An 18,854-nucleotide genomic window follows, 5' to 3' on the forward strand; every position below is an offset into this window, starting at 1 on the left:
TAAACATTCTATAAAACACCTTTTTTATATAGTCAATATATATGTATTTTAAGCAAAATCTTCTCAGTGAGAAATTCCTCTTCTCTGCTGAGTGTAGATAAGCGGTTGGCATCGGAATTTACGATGGTGGGGGAAGGAGCTCTTCCTGCACCCCACAGAATTTGAGCCTGCAATGTTGAAAATGGAATCCCAAGCTTAGAACATTTCTCTTAATTTCATTAATCTTATTTCTAAGTGATTGCAGAAATAACTAGGCACAAACCCCTAAATTGGTACAACATTTGGTGAATTAACAATTTCCAAGGCATTAATTAAGTTTTGACACTCTCTTAAGTCCGCCGTCCCGTCCTAGTGATGGTGTTGCAAATGTTCCAAATGTTTACATTAACTCCGAGGTTTATGACTTGGAGGAATGTAAACAGAATTTTACCCTAAACTCGCATTTAGGGCTCTCGAGCGAGGCTGAGTGAAGAAATAGTCAGTAAATGTCATTTTGAAATTTAAGGTTGTTTGAAAAAGATTACTCCAAGGTTTTTTTAGAGTATTCTTCTGGGGTGATTGTAAAGTTAGAACATTCCTTTTAGACCATAAGATGGGGGTAGTGTGTGTGGGTGTCCAAGCCATGAAGAAATCCTCTGGTTAATCCACTACATTCCCCCCCCATCGATCGATGGGCCACTGGACGTTGGGTCATCGGTCGATGTCAACGTGGATTTCTGTAGACAGAGCATGTTAGGGTACATCTTTCATGCAATTGGTGTCTTGTTGGTCATGCTTTCTTAAGACAATCTACTACAAGGTCGCTGACAGAGTTTTTGGTCTAATGGATATACAATTTCTCTGATGATCAGTTTTTTTTTTTTTTTTTTTTTGTAGCTATTGGCTATTGGTTCTGAATAAAATAGTTAATTTAATGTGATAGGGTGGCAACAAGCATATGAAAGGGTCACAAATAGTTTGCTAGCTATTTGTTCCTTTATAACTTTATCAAGACAACCTACCCATAAGGTATGCTTCAATAATTAGCCACTACTTAGTCAACAATTGAGAACAATATAGCGGAGCAAACGTAGTCAGAAGGGAAACAAAATATGTTTTGGGCACCTGAAGAGAGGAGAAGAGAGAGAGAAAGAAAAAAAAAATTGGCACCCCCCCTCTCCACGTATTTATTATACTGCTATGCAAATGGTTTGAAATGGTGATTCAAACACTAGGTTTAACAAAATATCCAATTTGTTGTGAGTTATGCTACTTGGATAGGTGAGTTCCAGACAATGAATGTGTGGTACGTTCTCAATTTAACAATTGCGTCAGGCCAGAAAATGGTGGACAATGAACACTCAGTGTGTGGCCCCGTATTATGATTTAACCTAGGGCATTATTGGTCCCGACTTGTCCCATGGGGCTTTTGCATAGTTTGATTGGGTTACAGTGAACTTGTTTGAGAATCGGTTTAATAAAACACTGACGATGCGGGATCTGGTTCCAGATGCGAGGCAGTTTGTCTGCCTCTGCATGAGGACCAAACCAATGAGACCTGAGCTCGCGAATTGTTTTGCCAGTGCTGTGCTGGGACCTCACCAGTAGCTTGTCAGCAGTGTAGCACAATGGTTGGTATCCAAGCGTGCTTTTTCCCAGTTTTGGGTGTTTCCGCAGTTCACCGCTAGAACGGTGAGATATACCAACACCTGAGAAAGTGTGGTTCAGCGAAAAAGTTGTGGCCTGAGCCATTTCAATAGGGTCTGGGGGACGTCCCCTCCATCTGGCAAATGCACCTGCCACAGTGATGAGATGTTTGTTCCTTCGAACAAATTTCATGAGTCTTTCGACCCAATCCATTTGTGGAATTGGCCATATACCCCACAGATCTTCTGAAGATTGGGGCTGAAAACACATTAGCCTTTTTCCAACAAGTGGCAGATATGTCAATTGTGGGAATGCTTGGTGTGTTTCCCCCATCATTTTGTGGTCCACCCATGGGTGATCGAGGGCCTGGGCCAGGCTCTCCCCCCCATGACGCTGAGGCACCACGAATGAAGATGAAGCGTGTGTATCTGGGGCATAAACAAACAGGCCCTTGAGCATCCTGAAAGACGCACAGTAAGTGGCAAGTGGATCAAGTTGAAATGCCAGTGTTCTGAAAGAAGTGTTGTCACATGCATCAATTGTCATGTTAACTTTCCATTTGATTTGAGCATTCTGAAAAGCACATCCATCTGTGTAGATAGTGGGAATGTTTTTACATTCATAAGAATCCAAGGGACTGTGTTTGTCTGGAACCACTGGTGCAGGAACAAGAAGAGAACAATCCTTTTGGTGCACGAACAGAGGATCACAGTTAGTCCGTGGCAAGGAACCTGCAGGTGTTCTGTGAACAGCTGACTTGTCAGCCCATGGAACAAAGATTTCACCGTTGACCGTTGTGTTAAGAGTGAATGACTTTCCAGCTTTTGGGTTGTACTCATCTACAGCCGTAGAGGGAGTCAATGCCCATGAACAGGTGTTTTGTTTTAGAATCATGGTAGGGGATTCTGAGGATGGTGGTTTCAGAACCCTGACAGTGAGCTTCTCATTGATTCCCGTGGAATTTGAAGGTTCAATGAGCTTGTGTGGCTCAATGTTGCTAGCAACATGATAGCATTGAACTCTATCCTGTGCCTTAGGACAGGGCAGGGGTTCGCAAACCTGTGCCCAGATCCTACGATGCTGAAAGTCAATCAATGGTTTGAACCGGTCAAGGAGGTCTTTGCCAAAGAGCAATGGGACGTTCTCCAACGGAGAAATGTGAATTGGATGGGTGAGACTCATTGGACCGATGGCAACGTGCACCAGGGCTGCTGAATGCAGAGTGATACCAGTGTGCGAATATGGTTGAAGGTGAAGAGCACACTTTTTCAGAGGTATCTCTTTGTTGTTTCGGCGGGCTTTCGCCCTCACCTGGTCAAAAAGTGAATTTGACATTAAAGAAATGTCTGACCCCGTGTCCAAAAGAGCTTCATACCCGAACACATCTTCCAGCCAGGTGGCTAGGTAGAATTTTGGTGTTGAACCTTTCTCGGTTAAGAAACCCAAGAATTGTTTAGGTGGTGGATCCTCCAGGCTGAGGAAAGAAGCTTCCTCAGTGTGGTTGTTTTCAGCGTCTGGCTGTACAACCAAGGCTGCATTGGGGTGGATGGATTTCGCACCCCCCCAAGCAGGTTGATCTGGAGCTTGGACAATTGGCAAGAATTCAGATTCAGCATTGTCCTGCTTGCGTATTTCGTTACGAAATTGTCTGAGCAGACTGCCGTCTTTAGTGCTCAGGTTAGTTGGATATGTCTCATCCTTGTGCCCTTTAGGTGGACACCAACGTTTGTGGTGCTTTGGGCTCTTTCTCCTGAGCAGAGATTGAAGTTTGCTGGAGCTCTGTGCTCGAACATGGTGCTGTGAGTGTTCGCCATTCCAACTGCGTTTTATCCTACCTTTCCTTCGATAGGAGGGCTTTTGGTCACTTTGCTGGGCCCAATGTAGGGACGAGCGACGCCAAGAGTGGAACACTCTCTGGTTTTTGTGGTTTAACTGGGTCTTAGGTGGCATTGGAGCCTTGTGTGCCCCTTTTTGCTTGACGTGGGAGGACTGCTCATTAATTATCAGGATGTCATTTGACTCTGATTTTTTATTAATGTTTTGTTGGAACTTAGCAAATCCTCTGAGAGCCAAATCACGCAGCTGCCGGCTTGTTAGCGTACGAGGGCAGGCTGCGACTCCAAAAGAGCGACTGGTGGAGGGATGGAGGTTTCTCACGAACAATGTTTTGAAAACTTCCTCTTCCTCCATTCCAGGCTCATTTCTATAGCCGAAATAAGCTAGCCTGAGGCGGTGATAGTACTGTGGGGGTGTTTCCTGGCGTCTCTGCTTAATTGCAAGAGCTGCAGCAAGGCCGGTTTGAACAAGGTGGTTGGAGAACTCATTCTCCAAAGCCTTGCAAAGAGCAGGATAATCTCTCTTAACCTGGGGTGGTTGGCGCTCAATGAAACGTCCAACTTCCCGACTAGAGGACACCTTAATGAGGTAGATTTTATCATTTACCGTGGCCTTGGGGAAACGGCGTAAGAAGAAGTCAATGTCGCGAAGATACTGGTGGACATCATTAGAACCGTCCGGTTCTGGTTCAAAGCGTGGGATGTTACGCGCAATTTTGTCCAAATCTCTATCAGAGGGTGCTTGAGGTTGCACAGAGGTCCCATGTGGCTGGGAACGCTGAGTGAACCTTGGTTCTACTGGCGCTTCAGCACCTTTAAGGGAGACTAGAGGGATTGTATTTGTGGATGGTTGTTGCTTAGGATCCGGAACCCCAGGGGTTCCTGATTTACCAGCTGGATTGATGGGGGAGTCTCCCTCCATCATCAGCTCAAATGTTAACTCTGTTTGGTCTCGAGTTAATTTGACTGCATTGTTAGCATGTGCTAATTCAGTTTGTAGCTCAACCTGTCTTGCAATAGCATGTTTTAGTTTTTCCTGTGACTGAGCTGCAAGTTGGGTAGCTATGTTGGCTTCCTTTTGAAGCAGCTGCACTTCGGTTTTGAGGTCTCTTTGGTTAATTTCAGACTGTACAGTTTTGTTCTCTAGGTCTGCAACTCTATCATTTAAAGTCACAATCTCTGCTTGGAGATTTTGAATGGTTTTGGAGGAAGCAGCAAGTTGATCCTGTGACAACAGCAGTTGTTTCCACAGTATTAGGGAAATCGGATCCACTTGTTGCTTGCCCTCAAGGATTTTAGATACACACTCATTGAGGCTTTTGGCAATTAGTGCATGGAGACCCCCACTGTCCATTTGTTGGACTGGGATGGTAAGTCCTGGGGGTAGACCAGCTGTAAGCTCTAAAAGAGCTTTTTCGGTGGCACACATTTTGATTTACGTAAAGCACGTGGAATCAAACAATTTTGATGACAAACAAGTTTATTTTATGTTCGAGTCAATTAGCATTGTGCCTTTTCTAAGAAGAAAATCTGTTAAAAGTGGGCGACCTAAGGTTACAATTAGTAGATTAATTTTAAAAGAATAGTTAGATTTGTTGTCAGTGATGCTAGTGAACAGTTTAATAACTGTAGGGCACTATACACAATGTCTAAATCTAAATATGGGTATAGTTATTAACTATGTACAGGATGGGAGAATTTAACTATGTATTAAGCACAGGTGTGCTGGGTATATGGTTGAGTAACTGATAACTGGATAGGTTTTTTTTTTTTTTTTTTTTTAATGGTTAATTAATTAATTAATTTCAATCAGTTATTAATAATTGATCTTAATCGATCAATAATTAAGCTTAATTTATTTGAAGATGGTTGAATTAAATTGAAAATAATTAATTAACAAAAATTTAATTAACTTTACTTAATCAAATTGATTAAAATGACCAGTTAATTATTTTATGTTGTGATTAGTTACTCAATGGAGATAGCTATTTAGCTTGGTTCAATGTAACATAAAGAGTGATGTTTGAGAGAGCAGACCTGAAACTTAAATTTAACTATTTAATATTAACCGATTAAATGAATGCAGTTATTTGTTTACTTATTTACAAACCATTTAACCCCACCACAATGCAAATTCCCTTTATTAACTTAACAAAAAGTTTGTTTGAAATTGGCACCCTCTGGCGACAGAAACTCTAAATGCACTCTACAGGATGATAGCAATTACACAAGTACAACACCAGGTGGCGACACAGCTATATGGCTAAGTGGCTCCCTCTGGTGGTCAAACAAATGAGATGCACCTTTCTGCACTGTATGCAGTTACCCAAATCAAACACCAGATGGCGATGTGGCAGTGTACCCCCCCTAGTGGTGAGGGGTAGTAAAACACCCTTTGAGTTTGAGTGTAAATAGTCAGGCTGTCCACCAGATGGTGGCAGAGGCCGACTGGTGGGAGTGGTCACGCCCACTGATGATGCCACGTTAAGGACCGCCCCTTGGGTCTGGGACCTGGTCAGCAGATTTGACTGACTCAGTCGACTGTGAATAGCAGAGGAGAAGGACACGGCTGTCCGAAAGTTTAACACAGCAGCAACACACTTCACAAGATGAGCAAAGAGGATTTACATCCTGGCGTGGTTAGTTTAATCACGCACACAATAAACTTCCTGCCACTCAGGGTGGTGTTACGTAAAAGTTAGCTACTCTTTTACGCACGTGGAAGTATCCAGTACTGCAGGATTTTACGGATTTCGCGCAAAAACCGGCAGTTTTAACTGGAGCGCGGAGTCAATGAGCCGGAGATCCGCGACTCAGACCTGCGCGAAGGCCTTATCAGATCAACACTGGCAAAATATGTCTATTTTACCGGAAACAGTTCGAACTTTATGTAAGTACACACGTATATACACGTATATACACCCGGGTTTAAGGTTACCCACACACGGCGGTGTGTCAACCAAGCTTATTTTACAAATAAGCGTAATGTTTTCAAGAGCGCTCACGTACCACACACAACACGTTATACAGACACACAGGGGACCGTGCGCGTGACACGCACACACAGCGGGGGACTGGCCAGTCCTGAATTGTAAACAAAAACACGTGTAGAACATGTGCGTGTGTTTCTAACACGCTGGGTTTATGCAGTTAACTCCAACTAGGCCAGCTAGCCAGCAGCTAACGCATTTAATAATAACAACAAAATACACTTTATTCTGCAACTTACAGCGCTATTTTCTGGAACTGGTTATGAAATGTGTATATATTCTGGTCTCGCGGCGGAGAACCAATAAGAATATAATCCTGCCCCACGTTGGCGAGCCAATTATGTAGCGGCTCAGTGGTTTAATACCTGGTGCTAATTGAGATGTTGAAATAATTTTTTAATTGGGCGCCAGTTATTAAATTAATTTAATTAGATTAATCAATTAATTAATTAATTAATTAATCAAATTAATTAATAACACAAGACATCTCAGGGTGTGGTTTCTACAGGTAACAGAAATTTTCATAACCAAGTTATCCAGAAAAACACACTGAAATGACAGGTTTTGTAAAATAAAAGTATTTATTAAATCACACAGATATGAGTAAATAATTCATTAAAAAGTCATAATGTAGCCATTATATATCAAATCATAGTGTAGAATAATAAATGAGAAATAAAAGAACAAACACGTTATAATGCTGACATGAAAGGAATAGAGATTAATAGAACTATTAAGTGAATATTTCTAAATAAGGATCTAAATGTAATGAGGTCAAACTAATCAAATGAGAACACTAAAATAAGTAGATAAGTAAGATATTTTACGGCCTACAAAGATCATCCCTTTCACCAAATAACTAAAAATTAATCTATACTAAGAAGAGAGTTAAGAACAATAACCAAACTAGACTTGACCAACCAAAACACCAATTACTGAGAGAAATACCCAAACTGCCTTACTCTGAGACGTCTACAAAGGGGGGTCCCCATCGGTTCGGTCCGCTGTTTAAACCTCTTGTTCGGCTGACATCCTGCACCCCTAGAAGGTCCGGTGTGGACCCATCCGCAGGGTAAAGATGGTGCTCTTGTGGGCCAGCGGCGCACCTGGACGACACCCGCTTCTAGTCTCTGCACAGGGAAGGCCTTCCCTGGAGCTGGATCGGCTGGCGTACTCTCTCGGTGATCCGTCGGTTGGTCTAGTTGGTTTACTGAACTATATTAACTATCTTGGCAAGCAGGAGAACTCCGTAGATCATAAAATAGCCTAGTTATTTAACCTAGGATAGCTAATATTAATATACTTGAAGATTAAATGCACTAGTCTAAGAAAACTAACTTAAGATGACTACACTAATAGTATATCCTTTTTCCATCTCAACTACATCTTCTTCTCCTCTCCTCAACTCCAAACTGAACTGAACTCCGAACTCAACTGGCAACTCTAAACTGGAAACTGAACTGTGTCTGCCCAGTTTAAACTATTAGTCTCTGTGGCCTGTTTGGCCCCTGAGCTATGATTGGCCCTGTGGCCCAAATGTCTGTGTTTTGATTGGTCTAGGAGCAATTTCAAACTTTGGTGGGGATTCACAAAGGGCCATAAACCCCCCCTCCTCACATGGTCAACATGCTTCAGCTAGTGGTCTATTTTTCTAATAGACCAAACCAAAAGAAAACTCAACTAAACAGTGGATCAAAATACATTCTTCAGCATACCAGTTTGTGAGGATAAATTCAGGAAACAATCTTACAATTGAATCACAATAAATGTAATATATATATATTTTGCCCACAAACAGTTTTGTAATACTCAAGATAATCTTAGGAATACAATGATGGATGGTACTCTGTCAGAAAGAGATCAAGAGTCATGTTATTATTTAAACCCAATTAAATCACTTAAAAGATAATACATGGTTAAACCACTGATAACCAAATAAAGCTAAATTATCAAATGCTAGTTAAACCTTGTTGATTCAGACTTGAATGTGTAGGAGAATTTAATCAGGACACATCCAAACACATATACCATATACCAGACACATATACCATTATCTAGTAAACATTCTATAAAACACCTTTTTTATATAGTCAATATATATGTATTTTAAGCAAAATCTTCTCAGTGAGAAATTCCTCTTCTCTGCTGAGTGTAGATAAGCGGTTGGCATCGGAATTTACGATGGTGGGGGAAGGAGCTCTTCCTGCACCCCACAGAATTTGAGCCTGCAATGTTGAAAATGGAATCCCAAGCTTAGAACATTTCTCTTAATTTCATTAATCTTATTTCTAAGTGATTGCAGAAATAACTAGGCACAAACCCCTAAATTGGTACAACATTTGGTGAATTAACAATTTCCAAGGCATTAATTAAGTTTTGACACTCTCTTAAGTCCGCCGTCCCGTCCTAGTGATGGTGTTGCAAATGTTCCAAATGTTTACATTAACTCCGAGGTTTATGACTTGGAGGAATGTAAACAGAATTTTACCCTAAACTCGCATTTAGGGCTCTCGAGCGAGGCTGAGTGAAGAAATAGTCAGTAAATGTCATTTTGAAATTTAAGGTTGTTTGAAAAAGATTACTCCAAGGTTTTTTTAGAGTATTCTTCTGGGGTGATTGTAAAGTTAGAACATTCCTTTTAGACCATAAGATGGGGGTAGTGTGTGTGGGTGTCCAAGCCATGAAGAAATCCTCTGGTTAATCCACTACAGGGGGAAATTAACCCTATCGTGTTCAGTTCATTAATTGGTCAACTAAGACAATGAATTGTGTTAATTAATTATCAGAGGTGGTAAAAAACACAGTCTTGTTTGAATCCCATGGGTCATAGGGTTGCATGAGGTCAGGGATCTCCCGTGTTTGTCACAAATATTAAGAAACACAAAAATAACACACAATTATTGACAGGATATTCATAACAAGGTAAATAAGGCATTAAATAAGTATAATGAAGAAGTATGTGGATAATAGGAACATGGATTCACCTCAGAATAGCAATAAGGTTTACTAAGTTATTCTGTAGGAAGAGAGCAGAGCTGAAAACTGCACCTGAATGGAACATATGACCTAAACTAATATTAACAAGAATAAAACCAGAACTAGAAAAGGCAAAGTTCCTGAACCAACTTTAAGTTGGCTTGGAAAAGTACGCTAATATCGTTGAAAAGTTGTTAAGTGTTTTCTAGGCAGTTGCTATCTAAACTGGTTGCTAAGGTTTTCACAGACAGTTGCTAGTGTGGGTGGTGTGGTATGTGTGTGGGGTGTGCAGTGTGGGGTGTAGTGTGTGTGTGACGTAGTGTGGCATGTATGTGGGGTTTAAATGGTGGGGTATGTGGTGTGATATGTGGGTTATATAAATATATATATTTAAGGGTGTGATTGGAGATAACCACACCTTCACACTCTTATTCTTAATTGTTTTATACATTTATATATACAGTTATTATTTTTACTGTTCACTTAATAATTTAGCTTTACGATCTTTGCTCTATTTGTAACTGTGTCACAGTGACACAAGGCTTTGGAGGTTGCTTGTACTTTTTCAGGAATCAGGAAGGTCAGAGTGTTTTCATCAACAGTGAGAGCTGTGAGGAGAACGTGACCCTGAGCGGCAGAGAAGCTTCACTGCTGTCCTGCTGTTCTGGGACCAGTGCATATGAACTAGGAGACAACAAGCTCTCTGAGTGAAGTGCTGGAAACCTCTCCTCAGATATCCAGCGCATGCCTGTTCTACACGGAGTAAAGACTTACACAGGCCAGAAGATCTTTCCATCCACTCTTTTCCTCTGTTTCATCTTCTCACAGACTTTAGGACACTTAAGGACTGTCTGCTGTGTTCATGAAGGACACAGAGCTGAACAACACCATGATGAGAACCTGTTGCTCAGACAGGCTGGAGCTGATCACGTCATTAAAACTGGACAACAAGCTGTTAACTGGACTCTGGACAGAATCTATCAATATGATTACGTCAGCAATCACATCTAACAAAAACACGTCCGGAGGACGTCCCCCGAACCAACACCGCGAACGTCCCCAGGACGGGCATTTTGTAGGGTCGCCAAAATGTTGCAGCGGACGTCCTCATAGGACGTTTGTAGGACCACCAGGGAACCTTCACGGGACGTCCAGGGGACGTAGGGAAAGTCCTCTAAACGTTGTTAGTAACGTTCTTAGGACGTTTCTAGAACCACCTGAGGACTCCAAGGGGACGCTTATGGGAAGTGTTTTAAAGGTTTTGTTTAACGTTCTTAGGACGTTCATAGGACCCCGAAATAACATCCAGGGGACTCTGAGGAGACGTTTATACAACATACTTAGGACGTTTGTAGGACCTCCTGGTAACACGGACTATGATGGGACAGTAAATGCTTGTAGCGTAAAATTAGACACAAAAAGTGATGATGCAAAAACCTTTATTGTAACAATAATAAACTGTGAACATGAACTGATCTTGAAAATGTGTGGTGTGCTCGCTGTCAGCGTCCCAAGCCTCCTCTCCCTGGGATGAAGCCTAAGAGAATAAACAAAGAAGTATTTTTGTTCATTTTCAATTTTGTGATCTCTTCATACAACATATATTAACTGTACTTAATATATAATGAAAATCCACGGACTGGACATGCAGTATGATGGTTTAATACAGCTCTACCACGGCAAGTGCAATACTAAATACTGACTAAATAAACTGACTGAATTATTACAAAAATGAAAAACAATGATTATTTTTTCTAATTCATTTCAATTGTTATTTTAAATATTAACGCGTGTTTCACACCGAGGGCAAAAAATAAACCACAGGGAAATGGCTTCCGATGTAACTTATAAAACAAATAGAACCACATTAAATATTATAGATGTAGTGCAAAGTGTCTGGTTATATTATTGTTAGAATCATATTAACTGGTAGTGACAATTTACAAGAGGGGGAAGTAAAAAAAAAAATGAATATGAATTTATGCAGATCAACTGGATACAAATATAAAAGCTTATGTTGTAGGAACTGCAATGAAAATGATTATGATAAAAAGTGGCATTTTAATAGCATGTATTATTATTATTATTATTATTATTATTATTATTATTGTTGTTGTTGTTGTTGTTGTTATTGTTGTACCAGCAACAGCCTCAATAATATTAAACATAAGAATTCTAACAATAAAAACTTTTTTTATAATTTGAAAAAGAATTGGTATTAATAATAGCGTCAAGTTTTAATTATTCTACTACCACTGCCAATAATAATAATAATAATAATAATAATAATAATAATAATAATAGTTTATTTTTTATTAGTATTAATTTCGTTCTTTACTTATTTTACACGCACAAGTGCCTGTCTAATTTGTTTAATTTCATCCCCAGACGCGAATTTGCTTTTTCCGTTTTTTTTTTCAGTATTACAAGTCTTAGTAATTTTCTTTGGTTGTGTGGAGTTTTTCGTTTCTTTTTTTTGAAATTCGTTAGACTATATTTTTGTCAACATTTTGGGTTTATTTTCGCTTGTTATTTTTCTAATAATAATAGTAATTACATAATTTACTTTTACGGTTACAGTTACGGTACAGTTGTAACTGGTTACTTTTATAGTGGAGTAACTCTTTTTGGAGAAGTAACTAGTAACTAGTTACTTTTTCAAAGTAACGTGCCCAACACTGAATATAACGTACAAAAAACGCAAATATGGTAATTATGAATAATAATTCTAATAAACAAGGCATATTTCGCTTTAAATGTTTATTTTCTGAAAGGATATACAGCTAAATAGGCTAGATAACTTAAAAGCAGAGATTCTAATCTTTAAAATGGCATATTGGGTGCCTATAATTATTTTAATAAACACAGCCAGATATAAATGATGACATATTTCTGGGCCGTCGGTGGATCAGGGCGTGTTAAGAGGTTAATGATGTGTATTGGGCTCTACAAAATAAACTACGCTAAGTCGACATTGCAAACGTTGCGCAATAGCTGACAATTCAAGATTATTTCCATATCTCTGTTTACTGGCTGCAACTAGAGTCTGTCCTCTGGAAAACAAGCTCGTTAATTTTAAACATTTGGCAGCTTCTTCTTCCATCTTCTTTTTTTTTTTATCTGGCCTTTTCGGCTCCACCTGGCCTCTTTTTACCTCCATCACAGCCAGTGACGCTTCGTCCTATTCTATTGCTATATTTAATTTCATCGCTCCAGAAAAGACCACTCGTGGGCGCAACCAACTCAAACATTTGGGAGAGGAGAATTCCCTCAGAAGGTTAAACACATCTAATCTACTGCGAAGTAGTGGCTGATGAATAGAGAATGCATACATAGTTGAATGTAAATGAATGCAAGAATAAGATTAGATAAGGGCCACTCCGAGCACACTAAGCTCTGCCAAGGATTAATTCAGCTTCTTTATTTCCTTTGGTATTTTTTTACATAAACTGAATTTTATGAGCTCAAATAATGGATTTTTAATTTTATATTGAGACCAAAAAAATAGCTAACAAAGAATGAAAACAACAGGAGGGTCAATACAACAACAACAACAACAACAACAACAACAATAATAATAATAATAATAATAATAATAATAATATACCTTTATTTTATGACTTATGAACTCGCTCGCAAATTAAAGAGTAACCAGCATAGGGTATGTGCTTATTTGTTGACTAAAACACTAATACCAAGATAAATACAAAAAACATATATCGAAAATAGTTATTTTACATGAGTTTGTTCATTGAAACACCTCCAAAGCGGTCCTCATGTGAGATATTATTGTCATCATATCAGAAGCTTGTTTGATAAATCAGAGCTTAATGATGTTAAATGTTAGTCGGAGGCCGCTTGTCACATGATATGTAAATATATGTTCATATAAACCAATAGTATCGGGATAAGACGGGAATTGTATTCCAGCAGCTTGAGTGAAGTCCCGGTACGGAGCCACAAGTCCAGCAATGCCAAATGCCAAAAAGTAAAATGTTAAATTACTTGTAATGTCTATTAATGTAGTTATATTTGTCTATCTTTAAAAAAATCCAGTTTATTGAACACTTAAAAATATAAAATTAACTATAATTATTGTATAGTAATAAAACATTAAGTATAATGTGGGTCGTTCTAGATCATTGGACTTACCGTTTTAGGGAACATGCTGCCAGATGAATAGGGCTAGAGAAAAAAAGATAAACAAAACTGTCAATAGCCATATTTTGCATGAATACATTAAATACATTATAAGCATGCCTTAAATAACAAATAGTGATTTTTGCGTGTCTGGGGAATGAGATATTCTTATCCGTGTTTTATCTCCTGCCCTTGCTGCTCTGCACTGGTAGAAGGCGTTGCATCATTTCATTTGGGGTCGAGTTTCTATGTGATGTGAGCAGGCTTCGGGCTGAGAGGTAAGTTTTTGTTTTATATAACTTATAGAGATTTATAGTTGTTTTACTACATTTTATTGTAAATTGTACAACAGTGCTTATTATTAGGTTGTAAAAGCATACAATAAGCGTACATTAACTAAATATTTTGCTTGTAGGACAGCTAGCCACTACTCAAACCTAGCTAGCTTGATAATGTTAGAGTTAGCTAGTTAGCTTGCAAGCTAATGTATGTTAACGTTAGCGTCGGCTGAGCCGAGCCATAGATCATTTATTTAACACTAAAATTACATTTGGTAACAATTAATTGCCTTGACCGTATACTTTAGAAATAGTCTCAAACTCACCAGGCAGAGATTCTCTTTATGGCATTGACTTTGATTAGCGTTTCGTTAGCCTAACTAGCTGGCTAACTAGCTAAGTTAGCTAGGGTTACATAATGAACGTATTCTTGAGGGTTGACTGAAACTCATCTTGTTCGTAATTCGCGCACCGTATTATTATTATTATTATTATTATTATTATTATTATTACGTTAACTAACCATAAAATGTAGTTCTTTGCTAAACTATCTAATTGACACTCCCCCTGAAAGTATATTTACGAAGATTTGAAATAGCAACTTGCAAGCTAGCAGATATATAAGGTACACACCGATTTAAATTAACACTATTTACATGTAATAAAAGTAACAACAATACCAATAATGAAAAATGAATCAAATTAACTATGGAAACTGTAAATATTGTATGTTATACCGTCAAAACGTGTTGTCAGACCACAAACTAGCGGAGCTGAGGTAAAATAACCGTTACTGTCAGAAACCTCACGAGACCAAAACTGGCTCGTGCGCCCACAGCTGTGCGCCGCGTGCGCTACTAGTCAGTCACCTTCCATTAAACTTTTTACAATATTTTTTTTATTTATAAGAATGAAATATATTTATAAATCGCATAAAACCTTTCTTTATATATAGCATAGATATTTTTATTGTTATTATTTTCCAAAATCTTAATAATGTGAAATGTTTCATGTCTGTTAGATACATTTTAAATATATATAGAGTGTGGCAGTGGCATTGTTGTATTTAGTTGGTTCTTTCAATAAGTTGATTACCTGTTAATTTTCTTTGTCTCCAGTGAGCTGTGTTCATCTTCCTTTTTTTCATTTGATCTGCTGCACACCATCCTTTTTGGAGACTGCTGTGCTGCACCTATCTAAACCACCATTCCCTATTTTATGGATGGAAAGCTGCAAGTTTACAATCTTCTCTTGTAATAAGGTAAGGATATTCTTGTTGTCAGAGAAAAACAGAGTTTGTGTGTGTGTGTGTGTATATATATATACGTATATATATTTATATATATATATATATATATATATATATATATATATATATATATATATATACACACACACACACACACACACACACACATATATATATATATATATATATATATATACGCATATTTACATGGAGTGACCCAGGTCTTTCTGTGTGGAGTTGGCACATTCTCCCTGTTCCCTCACAGTCCAAATATATTGAAATAAATTTGACCTGTAACATACCAGACCACAATTGTAAACTGAACAAAACAATGTATTAACATTTCCTTCATATTGCAAAAAAAATCCCTATGACTGGCTTGTTTTGAATGGTGAAATTAAGTCAGAAAAACAAGCTGGTATACATTCTCATGGTTCAGTACCGCCTCTACTTTTGAACGCTTTGCCATTTAGGAAGACATTAGTAACCATAGTAATTAGTCAACAGAGAAAAACACACATTGTGCGTACAGGGCTTTCTTCTAACATTCAGCAACTCCAATATTCACATTTCTGTTTTATATTTGCACATTTTCTTCACATTAGTCCCCTGGACCCTCATGGACCCAGCAGGCAGAAGTCTGGATCTTCAGACTGGGTTTTACCCAGGTAAGTAAAAATATATATATGTTTTTCTAAGGAACATTTAATATAGTCTCAAAATATGTCTTTTTGAGATTGTGGTCTGTAGGGAAAAAACACGCTTGTAAGTTAAGCAGCACTGCACACGCCCCCATGGGATCACGTGTCTCAGGCAATTCAACAGTCAGTCCTGCTTTACAGCAAATACCAGCCCAGACAAGAGTGAGAGGCAGGCTAGTTTGTTAGCTAGTTAGCACTGTGTACTAGAATCATAGAATCCCCCCATCTCCATCTATACACAAATGTAAAGAGAGTGTTGAAAAGGTGCAGGAGTTTGTTCTTACTTCTGTGTCCAAATCATATATCTGAACCATATATAAGCTTCACTGCCTACTTCATTCACCATGATTGGAATGTGTCTAATGACTTCTCAGCTGTGCAGACTACAATAAGTCTTTACCACTAGGAGGACAGAGCACTCTAATTGTAGGTGTGATTATATTTTCTCACAAAAACACTTACTGGCAAATGCACTCTTACCTCTGTACATTAGTTTTGACAATGTATTTTAATTATTCACTTGATATAACCATATTACCTCAATATACAGATAAAGATACACTGTCTCGATCTCTGTGTAGATGCTAAGGTTTTGTAGTTTTTATTCGTTTTTATATATTTTTTAAAGCTTAGTTTTAGTTTAGTTTTATTAGTTTTAGTTTTTTTTTTTTTGCACTTTGTGTTATTTGTCAGATGCAGGAGTCAAAAAGGTCAGAGTAAGTATTGTATAATAAAAACTTATCAAAAGATAGCATTTAAAAACAAACTCAAATGGAATTACACAGAGAGAGGCGGGGATGAGAGAGAGAGAGGGTGATTGATAGAAACTAATCCATCCTCCTCATGGTGCACCTGTGTAGAAGCTAATTACCTCCTATTTCTTTTTCCAGTGAAATGTCATTGTTGGAGACCACTATGTGCTCCTCACCTCACTGAGCGATTATTCTTCATTCGTCTTGGACCTACTGCTACTGCTTGTGAAGGAAAGGTAAGTAGGGAAGGCTGTGGTGTAGTATGTAACCTACATTCGTTCCCTGTTAAAAGATTGAGAAAAATGTTTTATTTAAGATGGTGTTTGATGGTCAAGGTGGTTGACCAGTTTCATCAAAGAGCACATAGTGTGGACAACCATCTACTTTTCGAATTAAACATGCTAATACCATTCGACTGCAATGACAATGTGACCTGCTTACTGTGCTGCAGTCCAAAGATGTTGATTCAGTGTGTAGTAGCATTAGATTACATTTAGCAATATATTTATTTTGACAGTCTATAGGTAAAGATACACTCGCTCTCTGTTTAGATTCATGTGTTGTTTTTTATTCATTAGAAAATAATTGCATATATGGTAGTCATGAACATGGGTAATTACTGATGGGACAATATTTCCAGAAGCCCCCAGTGCAAACACTGCCTCTGCTTGCACTTTGCCTTGTACGTATACACACACACACACAATGTATGTACTATGTATATATTGTTTATACAAACAAAACTATATAAAAAAAATCATAATAATTGATCCACCATGTATTAGTATGTTTTTTTTAGCTGCAGCACAGTGTAGAGTTTCCTCCCTTTGGACATTTTCTAAAAGCAATTATAATTATGTTCTTGAACTTGCAACAAGTGATAAGTTATCAAATATTTTAAAAGAAGACATTCGGTTTATTTAAAAAAAAATATATGTACATATTCAACTCATAACGGTTTCTGTTAAAACAATCCTTTAAAAAATCCTGTCTCTTTCTCTCTCTCTCTCTCTCTATCTCTCTCTCTCTCTCTCTCTCTCTCTCTCTATATATATATATATATATATATATATATACACATGTTTTTTAACAGAAACCATTGAGTTGAATGTGTACATAATTTTATTATTTTACAATTTACAATTTGTTCAATTAAACAAATATCTTCTTTTAAAACATTCTATAACTTATCACTTTCAAAATATAAATCTATCTATCTATCTATCTATCTATCTATCTATATATATATACACACACACACACACACACACAGTGTATGTACCATGTATATATTGTTTATATAAACAAAACGTATTTACATTAATTGATAATTCATGTTTTTTGTTTCCACAGAATGCACAAAAAATTCCAGCCCTACCCATCCTGTTCAATGATGAAAGTCCAATGTATCTCAATTAGAACATCAGAGCGTGCCACTCAATTTGAATTTGCTGAAGACACAGCAAAAATAACACATACAGAAAAAAAGTGTATGTGTTCTGTTACTGATGGAACAGCAGTTTTTTTGGTTCCTCTTAAAGAGGACCAAATTTCAAAATTTAAGGAGGGGGAGACGTACATTATAAAGAACGCTACAGTAAAGCAGGACCACCCCTACCCCAAATTGTTCATTGGATATGGGGCAGGGGTGTTCCGAATAACCCCATTGACGGTGCAAGAACATTAAATTCGCCTCGCAAGAGAAAGCGTCATGCCATCCTCTGAAAAAGGGGACCTGAAAGACCCGGGACTGTACCAAAAAGAAGGATACTTAACCGTATCAGGAAAAATTGTTTCGGCAAGTATCATGATTTTACCTGGTTTATTAGTTTGCTCATGCTCCCTAATGTAAACTCACTTTTACTGTGAAAAAAGATGAAACAATTATACATTTATATTGAATATAAACACAGATGTATGAGAAAATATATTGAAATGCATTTCAGATCAGAATTATGTTCTAGGAAAAAAAACCAAAAATGATCAATACACTGACAAAGCCTTTCAGGAGAAAACATACTGTATAAATATCTTTTTATCTGTACTATGTTCTTACTTTACCCACCCTTTTTTCCTATTTAGCTGACTACTCCCCGGCAGGTCCAAATAGATGGCTGCATCCCTGTGAGGGATATTGTCCTTGAGGAAAATGGTGACACCGCCACAGTATCCCTCTGGAGGGAGGCAGCGACTGTGCCACTGGTGATTGGGCAAACTGTCCTTATTACTCATGTAAAAGTGGGGAAAAAGAAAGCCTTTGGCCAGAACTTCAATTCAACCACCTACACAAGTGTTTCGGTGAGTAAC

General features: G+C 38.1%; 2 long non-coding RNA genes across 2 annotated transcripts; one reads left to right on the forward strand and one right to left on the reverse strand.

Annotated features, from left to right (window-relative positions):
• Positions 1–10,849: 10,849 nt before the first annotated feature.
• Positions 10,850–18,437, reverse strand: LOC111194113 (uncharacterized). The gene is made up of 6 exons (XR_007428094.1): positions 18,365–18,437; positions 16,667–16,829; positions 15,302–15,385; positions 14,941–15,056; positions 13,580–13,612; positions 10,850–10,964 (listed from the first exon to the last, which is right to left on the reverse strand). It is a non-coding gene; the product is annotated as an uncharacterized LOC111194113 (long non-coding RNA).
• On the forward strand, positions 13,783–16,771 carry LOC125785736 (uncharacterized). Its single transcript, XR_007428076.1, has 4 exons — positions 13,783–13,845; positions 14,964–15,106; positions 15,700–15,762; positions 16,686–16,771. It is a non-coding gene; the product is annotated as an uncharacterized LOC125785736 (long non-coding RNA).
• Positions 18,438–18,854: the final 417 nt, after the last annotated feature.

Source organism: Astyanax mexicanus, chromosome 1, assembly GCF_023375975.1.
Source record: "Astyanax mexicanus isolate ESR-SI-001 chromosome 1, AstMex3_surface, whole genome shotgun sequence".
NCBI lineage: Eukaryota > Metazoa > Chordata > Actinopteri > Characiformes > Acestrorhamphidae > Astyanax > Astyanax mexicanus.